Source organism: Centropristis striata, chromosome 12 (assembly GCF_030273125.1).
Source record: "Centropristis striata isolate RG_2023a ecotype Rhode Island chromosome 12, C.striata_1.0, whole genome shotgun sequence".
In the NCBI taxonomy this organism is placed as follows: domain Eukaryota; kingdom Metazoa; phylum Chordata; class Actinopteri; order Perciformes; family Serranidae; genus Centropristis; species Centropristis striata.
In genome coordinates, this window is record NC_081528.1 from 22231269 (window position 1) to 22243788 (window position 12520).

Sequence of the window (12520 nt, forward strand, 5' to 3'; positions counted from 1 at the left end):
GAAAGTCTGGAATCGCAGACACATATTTCAACAACAGTTTATACAGTTTTAATACTTTGAGCTATAGGAGTTATGGGTTTAGATTTGTCTGCCGATGGCTTTTAGGCAGAGCGTAGTTAATTTACCCCCACAAAAACACTACATGCAGCAGCTTGATATTGTTGAGCGTTAGTCGACAGAGCGTTTCACACAAATCCTCTGAAGTTTCTTTTCATACTTGGATCCAAATCAAAGCATACCGAAAGTTTGCGAGGAGGGAAACAAGATGGCCAGACACAAAATGGCTGCCGCAGGATGGGCTCCAGATAGGATTACATGCTAAAGAATGCCACTGAATCTTTCCTCATATTTTCGGACTTCCATATAAGACCTGCGCTTGGACACAATATCTACGCGGCTTCTACTTCAGAGGTCCGAGTTTCTGGAGGAAAACAGAGTGGCGGGGTCAGCTGGAAGGTTAAGGCTTCCTGGTTCATCTTCCCTCCACCATGATCATCTAGTGGAGGATTAAGATAATCCATCTGGCCTTACTGTACCTCTCCACCTCGCTCTATGCTGCCAACTCAATCAGATCAGCTCTTGTTCTCCTTTATTCACTAAAGGTGGGGAACAGGAGGAGACCCAGTGTGTGTGTGTAAGTGTGTGTGAAGAGAGAGAGGGGGGTCTTGAGGGGAGGGGGGGTTCTTGCAATGTGTTTGGGCAGTGGTGTGTGTGTGTTTATGCACGCCTGCATGTGTGTGTGTGTGTGTGTGCAGAGTCGGTCAGCAAAATGGGCTGAGGTTGCGGTCTGATGGGGGGGCAGACGGGCTGAATCATTGTTCTGGACTTGTTTGAGGCTTAAAATGTCAACATGGTTCAGCTCTGCTGTCCCAGTTAGCCAAGCATTAACCCAGACAGCCGGACTGACCACGGGTGTGTTTATGTACGTGTGTGTGTGTGCGTGTGTGTGTGTGTGTGTTGTGGTCGCAGACAGCGAGCACAGCAGCGGGGCTATCTGCTAGATCTGCCCATGCCAGCGGATTTAAGCAGGATTTAGCAGCGCGCAATGCATTTGTTGTTCTTCCTGATCCCTCACGTTTTAACAAGACATCAGGGGCTGGGCCTCTCTCTGTCTCTCTCTCTCTCCCTCTCTGTCGCTCCCTTCTTTTTCTCTCAGAGTGTAATCTCACCTTATCTACAGCCCCTCATTTCATCATCACACACATCATTTCACCACTAAATAACTGACTCTTCAGACAGGCCCAGGGACGGGAGGACCGCGATGCCTCCTGGAAGAGACTGATAGAGGAGTGTGTAAGTGAAGTGGGGGGGCTTATGATCGCCATCCCTCCTCCTCTGATGTTAAAAGCATGGCAAACGGCCAGCCATTGTAGGAAACGATGATTTAAAAAGTCCCGTTTTATGAAGAAAATACCCCCCCATGAAAATGAACATGATTGGATTAAGGCCGTTTCAGCATTCAGGGCCATTCTTCTTGGACAGGGGCATTACCAAACAAATGACTTCATTCACAAAAGAGATAAATGCAACATGAAATTTAGCAAAATCCTGTCAATCATCCCCCTGACTGTTTTTGGGCTGCGTATGATGTCATGAAAAGCATGCGCGGATAGGGCCAGGGCTTGGGATCGGGTGAGACGTTATTTCCACGCTATTGTCTGATGCCGGTGGGGCTGAGGGGAGGGGTGGCGCTAATTCAAGGGCCGATAAGAGAGAGAACGCGGGGTCTGCTTTGTCCTACCTCTCTGAACAATTTGCTGGTTTTCAGCACTCTGCATGTGCTTGTATGTGTGTGTGTGTGTGTGTGTGTGTGTGTTTGTGTGTATCGGTGTACATATGTTTTTTTGCATGAGCGTGCATGAGTGTGAGTGTGTATGTGGGCCATGCCTGGGTACACGTGCGTGTGTCTATGAAGACACAGACACAATCAGCCTCTAATTGGATCTACAAGATGCATCAGCGAGGCATAAACAAGTTTCCATGGCAACATTAGGCTTTGTTGCTGACCACCCCCTCTCCCCCCACCCCACTCCCACTCCCAATCTCAGCCCCCTCTATTTCTGCTCCCCAATCTCATTCCCTCTCGCTTTATCCTTCCCTCTCATTCACCTCCTCAACATTTCCCTCATTCTGTCTTCTCTCATTCCCCTCTCCATCCTCCCCCCTCTCTCTCTCTACACTCACAAAAAAAAAACACCTACAGAAAAACAAGCGAGTAACCAGAGGGGGGGAAAAGAAAAGAAAGACCAGGCAAACATCACAATTAGACCTTGATTTGTTTCACTCAACAAGTAGCTGTTTTCTATTTTCTGTTTCTTTGTAAGAAAATTGTTGGCAATTTTTGTTTTTTTCCAAAGGTTTCATTTCAAAAGAATCCAAATTACCTAAAGGACCGGCTCTCAAATAAAACAAAGAGCCTCACACCTCACTTCTCTGTTTTACAAGCCATTTATTCCATTATCAAAGCGAGCCGCAACAATTTAGATGAATAATTAAGATTTCCAAAATCTTAATATCTTAATATCCCTGAAGGATTTAATCACAAGCCGGCCCCTGTCATTGATTCAATTTTCCGAGCTGGCCTCCTAGTTGGCGGTTAGATAGCTATCCTAAGTGAATTCTCCGCTTCTGTTTCCCAGCCTTTGTTAACTGTCTGCTATAATGAGGCTCTGGCTGCTGTGGAGGTCTGGAAGCGCCATCGCAGATGGGAAAGAAGCAACATAAAAGAAATAGGGCAGCAATTAGTGTTTAGCCCAGTTTAAAAGCCCTCCACTTGGCAAGCTGTGGCCCAGCTCCAGTCCAGGATGTGAAACTAAACTGGTGGGCTGGGACTTTGTCTCCCGTTTGTCTCTCTGTTGGCTTAATCAGCGCCACTCCGGTGCTACACACAGCCACGCAATGGAGAGGAGGAGACGAGTGACTGAAGATTATTGTACTTTTGAGGAGGTCGAAAGGGAAAAAAGGGGGGAAAAGGGAGGTTGAATTGCATCTTTCATTCATGTTGTCTGGAGACTTTTTAAAACCTGTTGATGAAAGCGGTTTGAGTGCACAGAGGAAGAGGCGTGCAGATACAAACGATGTTTCTGGGAAATGACCCTGAACGTGAGAGAACCTTTATTCCCCTCATGTCAAACGAGGTGGATCTGCCTGAACCAAACACAATAAAGAGAATCATTTTCAAAACAACCAAATGAGGTTGGTTTTGTTTCATCTGGATGGCTCCACGGCGTGCTCAATCCTGTAAAGAGCTTATACAAACAGGCCTACGCTAGAGCCCAGCGGAGAGGGAACAGAAAACAACTAAGCAGAGGGAAAGAGAGGAGAACCCCCTCCTCTCTCTTTTTACATTCCACTGGTGAATATGAGCACATGATCTCACATATGCTACACACCCCCACCACCACCAGCACCACCGCCGCCCGCCGCCACTGCCACCTCCCCATACACATACACACACACGGATGTGAGAGCACACAAAAGCACTGTGGGGTGCATCCTGGACCTTCCCAGCCCAACTTCCCAGCCACCCCTATTCAAGCGCCCTGCCCTCACCGACTTTCATATAAAACGCCGCCTACACTAAGGCCCACTCAAAGCCCCTTACAGAGCCTCAAACCAGCCCCTTTTCCCCCCTCCTTCACGTTCTCCACCCCCGTCCAGTCAACTCAGGCCTCTGCCCCGAGCATAGCACTGGCAGGCAGCCTCGGCCGCTGAATGAAAGGACCCGAGACACAGGAACTGTGAGAGAAAGAGGCAGAAACGGCTCATATCAACAGAATGGTGTCAAATTGATTTGTTCCTCCTGAGCAGCAGCATGAACATGTCATACATATCAATTAAAATCTGTTATCTTCTACTACGTACACAGGGCGATCCATCTCCACGTGCCAGCAGATCGGGTGCAGGTACCTCTTGTTCTTTCTGTCTCGTTTTTGCAGCCCAACATTTAATCTTTCTGTCTTTCCCTGTGGCCTCTAAAGCACACGAGTGCGTCATGTGAAAACAAACATACTCCACACACAATCATCACCACAACAGGTACTCTATTCCCCTTGCTATCAGGGTGGTAATTATCACGCCAGGAAAAGTGTTCCCTCACCAATTATCATTTCTCTCTTACATTATCTACAAAATCAGTGTGGCTGTGTCCTCCCTATTATTACAGATGACACTTTACACGCTGCAGCCATATTTACAGCTACTTCAATCCATATTCCATATAGCCTGGCATTTCCGATAGATTAAACGGCTTCCCGTGAAACATTACAGTAATTCACCCACATGACAGGGCTACAGTAAAGTCCGTAAAAGAACACAAAGCCGCGTTATGCAAAGAGTATTGTACTTGAGCTCTTGTGTAACACATATAGAGGAGGGGATTTAAAGCTGATTCACTCGCCTGAGGCCGTCTACATATGCTGTAATCATAGGGTACGAACGCATCCAGTTCCCGTTCAAGTCAATCAATATTAAGTAATTGTCTGCTTAAACCGCTTTCTGATCCATCAAGATAGAGCCACAAGCTCGCCCGGGCCCACAATGGAAACATTCAAGCAGCAGCTTCTGAAATGGCTTTTCGCTCTTGATGTGTGGTTAAGATCCGCTGTTGACACAGTGAGATCGCTTCATACTTGGCAGGGTGGAGGGGTGGGGGGGCACGTATTACCAGAATGTCAGAGAATTTTTGCTACATCCATGATGTCTTTGTGTCACATGGACTGCATGACAAACAGAGCTGAAACCGGTTTCAACTGTTTTCTTTCTAGGGTTTTTAGGCGTCGCCGCAGAAAGGTGAGCTGGTCACAGCCAGGGGGTCTGTAACTGAGTACATTTACTCAAGTAGTGTACTTAAGTGCAAATTTGAGGTTCCTGTATTTTACTTAAGTTTTTCCATTTTATGTACTTCTACTGCACTAATGTATTGTAATATTTAACTTTTTAACTTTTACTTTTTTTATCTGACAGCTATAGTCACTTTATCAATAAAGATTTTTGCTAACAAAACCTATATATTTCAAGAAATATATCTTATGATGAGCTTCTAAAATATGATGTTTGTTACAAATTAAACTACTGTATCCATCAATAAATACAATGTAATTGATTGACAGAAAATAATCTAAACTCTTTTGATTGTTGAAGTCTTTTTCCAAAATAAAAAATGTCATGGTTCCAGCGTCACAAATGAGAAGTTTTGCTGAAAATTCTTTGAATATTTTTATTGTTCTTTTTTGGTTTGTTCTTTTAGACTGCTGGTTCAACATAACAAACATTATGAAGATATAACCTTGGGTAATTGTTCAAGCATTTCTCCATATTTTCACAGTTATTACAAAAAAAAAATCACTGTTTAAAATAATCACACTGCAAATTGTTCAAAATGAGCTCACCTGAACCATCCATAACTTTAAAATCTTGTTTTTACATTAATACACGAATAATAATAATCTAGTTATATAAAACATAATAGTATAAAAGTCACAGGGGACTTTAAAATTTGACCTTTAATACTTTGAGTACATTATCCTGATTGTGCTTACATACTTTTACTTAAATAACATTTCCAAGGCAGAAATTAACTTGTAGCATACAGAGTATTTTTTACAGTGTATGGTTAGTAATTTTACTTAGAAGAGCTACAAGGAACTTTAATTTTGTGCTTAGTTGGCGGCCTATGTGGACAAAAGCGATTTTCCATGAGCACCAGACTGCCATTTGAGAACCTTTCATTTTAATGCAGCAGGGTCTGACAGTCTATCCCCGTCAGTCCTGGTTCTGGTTCTCCCGTGCAGCTAAACGTCATAGGCCCCCAGCAGCGTGGTGACTCCCAGGAAACTGTCAAATGTGTGGCTTAGCTCTGCTGCAGCACTATGAATGGCATTTAGAAGAGGTATATAGAAATAATCAGTATTCTTACAGATGGTCTTGTTTTCTTATGTAGGTCATGGAGAGGCATCGGTATTAAATTAAGACTGTTTCATAAGCAGTTAGAAACTGGTCACAGGTCTGCGCTCATAGCCTGCAGCTCAACCCGACTGATTGTATACATAGCTGGCTTCTGTCAGGCTGTCGCAGGGGCAGATGTTCTTAAGGAGGCCTGTCTATAAACACACACACATAAACACACGCCCCGCAGTGTACACACACCGGTTTCCTCACATGTCAAACACGGTAAACAAGTCGCCTCAATGCTGGTGCGGGCCACACACACACATACAGAGACACACGGACAAACACAAGGATCCTGAAATTAAGCAAAACAAGACCCATCTGGCTCCAGAATTGTTTAGCAAAGCAGGAAGGATTTGACCCTTATTATAGAAAAGCAGGACAAGCTCGCCAACGGGTAGTGGTATTGGATAAACTATAAACTCGAGTTGCATTTAAACTCCAGTGGGCCGACTTGGCATCGGTGACTTGCTGAAAAGCAGAAAAGCTTGGTATTTTCCCTCTGCGCTGTCCCCATTAGAGGGACATAAATGAAGATGTCAGAGGCAAAAAAGGCGAGACAGAATATCCTGAATTCCACCCTGCCGAGAACTGCTTTTGTACGTGTGAACACAGACACCCTCGCTCTCTCACAGACACAGACAAACACACACTAGCTTCAGTTAGCTCAGTCAACAGGCTGGCATGCAGAGCAAATCAGATTCAGCGTGACTCATAACAGTTGCACACAGGCGAGTTACAACACACACAGATGAGCGCGGCTGACACACACCTCTCATGTTCACCAAACAAGCTCAGTATGCTTGCCCTCGATCACTGTCACATGAGGGGCGAGCATCACACCATCGGCGGCCGTAATGAGCTAACAAGATGACGCCCAGATGGCCTTGCCACAAGGAGGACAGAAGTGGACGTTGTTACTAGACAAACAGGGCTGAAGAGGACTGTTGAGCGAGAGGAGTGTCAGAAGTCATTAGGGAGGAGAAAGAGCATAATCTGTTTCTTCTTATGGCCTCTGTGGTTTCTGTCAATGTTGAGCCCATCCCTCTCTAAGAGCAGGGGAGTTAGGCGAGCATGGGTGTATGCGGTCGTGATTGAACGTCATCCACGGTATCACTGACAGCGAGAGAAGGCCCAGACTGTTGCTCTCTGCCTCTCCACTTATTCATCCCCGGATCCCAGGGACTGAGCTCTTCCAGCTGGAGGACCGGGGGGGGGTGAGGAGGAGGCGAGAGGAAAAAAGAGAGAAGAGAGGGGAAGATTTGGCTTGGCTAGACGAGAGAGCTTGGGTCAGTTTCAGCCTGAGTTTAGCCCTCATTCTGGGGGTGCTCTGTGACCCAAACACACACACAAACCCTCTCTCCTCCTTCCCTAGTTACTTCCCTGGCTATGACACAACACAAACACACACACACACACAGCCAGCTGCCTCCCATCACTGAGGAGCAGCCACAGATGGGCTCTGCATGCTCCGTAAAGATCTCTCCACAGGCCCAGTCTACGGTCGCTGCCAAACCCGCCTGGCCCGCACCCACTGTATGCCTGAGTGTGTGACCGTGTGTGCAGATATACGTGCGTCCATACATGCCTGAGTGGGTGAGGGTGTGTGTTGGTGTGCCAGACAACCCCTGAATGTGCCAGAGTTGGTGTGTGTGTGAGGGCTGGACGGTCGTAGAGAGAGAGAGAGAGGGAGAGAGGGAGGGATCCCCCAGGACTGAGAGCTGCAGAGCCGAGAGTCAAGAGCTGGACCAGGATGCAAGGTTGTAATCAGTGGCGAGCAGAGCAGGAGGGGAGAAAGCAGGAGAACCTCCCAGACGAACAATAGCATCTCTCACACTCACCCGATTGTGTTCCACTCCCACTTGGGGGGGAGCGAAGGAGGAAACTAGAATCGTAACCATTATCAAACCCACGCAGCTTGCCCCGGTTTTTACCCAGCAGCCATTTTCTGCTCTGTATCTCCAACCCCATCGATAAGCCCTCAGAGAGCATTTCTGAGAAAACCCAGCCCTTTAATGTTGCTATTCAATCAGCACATCACATGTACTAATAAACACACACAAGCCCACACACAAGCCCACACACACACACACACACACACACACACACAGCTCCACATTATACACTAGTTATTTACATTCTGCTTCACTTAGACAGAGCCAGTCATGGTTAAATTCAATTTTCAACAATTGCCCTCCTATCTCAGCATGGTTAAAAATTACTCGAGGGATCACAGTTTTAGACTGAATAATGAAGCACACTGAAAAGCTCATTGAGGATGAGAGTCAGGCTACGGTTTGAAGCTAAAGTTAGCAAAAAAATTTTTTTGCAAACTCGTGCTCAGAATGAGTCGGCTCTCAGACACACCGGAGGGGGGTTGAGTGAGTCGCCCTTCTCAGCAGAATTTTGGCACCAACACATCTGGGAATCAAATCAGCGAGTGATCAGCCACAAGACATCTCCCAAACAAACCTGACACCCATCACTAATGAGGTTTTTCTCCTTGGACATTTTGGGAAATATACTTATTTCACTTTCTTGCTTTGAGATAGATGAGAAGATTGATACTGCTGCTATATCTGTATGGTAGATATGAAGCTGGAGCCAGCAGCTAGTTAGTTTAGGATATATATGATAAAAAGATTTTCACTTTTTTATTATATAAAAGCAGGTTGAGGAGCTGCATAAATACTGTGAAAATATTAGTATGAGTACACTTTCATTAGTCGTACTCCTGTGTCATGTGTTCTTGTTAGTTTTTAATCATGTTGTGTCATCACTCTAGCTTGTTTGGACATTTCAGTCAGTCTAGTTCTGCCAGTAATTTCATTATTTTAATGAACTTATTTTACATAAGATTTTATCTGATCATTATCTGATGAAAAACACAGGTTGAATCATTAAGAGTGCAGCACTGCAGTCACTCTGACTGTGCTTATTAGTGGTATGCGGTTCAGTCGCACCCACCCAACCGTTATGAGATTCAATCCACACCGCCCAACATGCAAACATGCGTTAATCAACCACCTGAAACCGCAGAGCGTCACAGCACAGGCAAAATAAACTATGTGTGTGTGTGTGTGTGTGTGTCTGTGTGTGTGTGTGTGTGTGTGTGTGTGTGTGTGTGTATATGTGTTTAAGAGGGGGAGAGAGTGACAGAGAAAGGGGAAGATAAGGTGGAAGGTGATGAAAATAAGGAGATTTCAGTAAAGCTATTTAATGCTGTTGAACTTTCATTTCAGTGTTTTTTTGTCACTGGTATTGCATGTTGATATTGTCACAGTTTGAGTTATATTGACTTTGCCATCTCATCATCGTCTCATCATAGAAAAAAAGGCTGTTGTTGCACATGTTTCATAATAGTTTTCAGGAAATAAAATTAACACTGGTAGAAAGTGCGTTCACTGTGCCGGTACTGTCATTCCCCGGCTGCAATGACAGCGCAGAAAACAATGATCAATCAGAGCAAAATGGGCTTTTTCAGGAGAAGGGCTTAAAGAGACAGGCGCTAAAACAGAATATTTCAGACACAGGGTGAATACAGGTATACTCAGACACACTGTATGTGAAAAAAAATTGAACATCAAAGCATGCAAACATGTTCTAGTAGAAACCAAATATAAAAGTATGAACCTGAAAATGAGCATATGTCCATTTTAAAGAGTAAAAAAAACAGAGGAAACAGCTCACGTGGCTCTGCCAGAAGGTAACTAAATCTTAGCAGCACCACCCAGCCACACTGCTAAGTGTTAGTTTTACACTCTGGCTTTTGTTCAGATTAAACAAACTGGATATAACATACTAATTTGTAAGCTTTAGAGGTGCTGGTAGGCAGAATTAGTTACCTTTAGATGGAGCCAGGCTGCCTTTCCTCCTCTTTCTAGTCTTTAAGCTAAGCTAACTGAATGCTGGCTGTAGCTTCATATTTAGCATACAGACATGAGAGTGATTGTGTATTTTCCAAAATGTGAAGAATTTCTTAGAAATATCACATTAATCATTTAAAGGGGACAGATTATGCTCATTTTCAGGCTCAAACTTGTATTTTGGGTTTCTGCTCAAACATGTTTACATGTTCTCTGGCGTTAGCATGTAGCTACATGTAGCGGTGTTTGCATTGTAAACATTGCAGGAACGCGCCTGAGGCAGATGACCAAACCCATCACAAACTTCATAAACTGTTGGAAATGGAGAAGCGGAAAGCTGGGGTTTTTGGTCACAGGGATTACTTTAACAAATGTTTACCACATTATTTGAAACCATGATGATTAAGAACATCCGACATTGTAACATAATATATGACAGAAAATTGGGAAAAGTATAATAGGTCCCGTTTAATAGAAATAATATGATATTGATCCTTGAAAGGATATTTTTCCCTGCCTGCCTCCACTCGTCTAAAGCCCAGCTCCTGCTACAAAAAGATTTTTAGTTTGTCTCTTTCAGAATATACAATGAACTGCTTCCAGTTTGAATTTCATAGCAACACTTTACGATCAAAGGGGAGCAGAATCGATATTTTACGAGCCTGTATGTTGTTAACAGGTGTTAATATGACACAGCTACAGAGAGTCTGGGATACTGGAGAGAAACCAAAGCCTTCCTGGAAGAACAAAGGGAAGACATGGCGCACAGAAAGCAAATCAATCAATCTCTGCCAGAACACGTCTGGCTCTGACAGCACGGTTCTGAACCCCGAAGTAAAAGATAGCACACAGCAAAGTTCAAAATACTTCCATTGTTCATCTGTCAGTGTGAGAGACAATTGCAACGGAGAGGGAGGGAAAATACTAACACAATATTTATCTTGCGTCCCCTTCCCTCCTGACTCACTCTTTTTTAATGTATTCCTGCTATTGTGAGCAGTGCTGGGAGATGGATGGGTAGAGGAGTCCGGTAGGTGATATGTGTCTGCTACAAGCACAGTGCAGTCACTCACACATTTCCCCTGTCTCCAATCTCGAGCAACGGCAATAATTCAGTCACCAACAAACAGCACCGGGGTTTTTTTTGTGGCATTTCAATTGTCGGTGGTTGGTGGTTTTTCTTCTGCATTGTTCTTGAAACTGCTTCCCTGGGAAACTGGGAAAGTCAAACAGCTGACGAGATGTCACCTCATGAACTCTCTCCTCAGTTTCACACACTCACAAACAGCCACGTCGGCGATCTAACACACACTCTCCCTCTCAAGCATTCTCTTTTTTCTCCCTTCACACACACACACACACACACACACTCACAATTCTAAGGATCTCTCATCAACCGCTTGTCAAGCTCAACTGCACACAACGTTGTCTAAACAGGCTGTGAGCTGCAGCTTCTCACATGCATCCGACTTCTGCCTCTCAAAGCCTCTGACATTTGATTGTATCATTTCAGACATGCGAGTCTCATGATGGCTTCTGGCCTTCCCCGAGTTCACAAGTCACGCTGAAAACTCACCGTAAATCTGAGGGATTTTTCGTCAAGTGTGAACGCATTCCCTTTTAACTTTCCATTTTCAGCCTACAGCGGCGAGAGCTTGTGTGTGGTGCAATAAAACGTAGCTTTAACAGTCATCTCCCTGTAGCGTTACCTGTTCGCTGTGCATGTCCGTACCTGGGCCTCACACATGCCTGTTGTGACTGGTCATGCGGTGCTATAAGGGGAACGTGTATGACCTGAGGAATTATCCTATGTTCCAACAGGGACATATGCATGCATGAGAGCATTCTAGTGTGTGCTCGCGCACACGCACACGCACACACACACACACACACACACACACACACACACATACATTCTTTAAAAGCCAACAGTAGCGAAACAAGAGAAGATAGGCTTCTCTGTGTGCGACTGACAGAGTGAATTACACGGTGAGCTAAAACACTAGCTTCCTGTCTAGCACAACAGCGCTGGATGGCTTTCAGATGGATTCCGTTGAATCTTGTACAAACAGTGAGTCAATAATGGGGTAATGGCCAATCGTTGAGGAAGAACAATTGCACAGAGCGATTTGCGGGCGAAAATGTGTGTTTAGGGCACTTTGCACCACAGTCTGTCACCCAGCCATAACAAGGGCACGCTGCCAATAGGTCCCATTTACGGGGCTTGACAGCAGATATGCATGATATCTAAATATTTCCGAGGCCTTAATATGTGACTCCATACCTCATCGCAGACAGGCGTCTCAGAAGGAAAAAAAAGTCAACTGATAAAACGCTGATAATTCTGTCTCTAACGATTCAGGAAGCCATGAAATCAATGACAAATTTGTGTTATGAGCAAACGTACAAGACATTTTAATCCTTCAGCACTTTGCCGCTGATATTTATGTCTGTCGCCCGCGCTTTCATTATCATAAAGCGTGTTTAATATTTCTCAGCTGCGCGAGAGGACCGCCACACTACAGATGATTGAGTGCACTAGATTTAGTGGCTCTTTCTGTCTCCCCTTCTCTTTCTCCAGCTGTGTCCACGTACTTCAGGACCTATACACACGACAGAGTCGCCCGAGAGAGAGAGAGAGAGAGAGAGAGAGAGAGAGAGAGAGAGAGAGGGAGAGAGAGAGAGAGAGGGAGAGGGCGACGGGG

At 44.9% G+C, this 12520-nt stretch overlaps 1 protein-coding gene across 1 annotated transcript in view; it reads right to left on the minus strand.

Moving 5' to 3' along the window:
• efnb1 (ephrin-B1) overlaps positions 1-12520 on the minus strand; it is a 68554-nt gene that overhangs the window by 38693 nt on the left and 17341 nt on the right. The window lies entirely within an intron of this gene.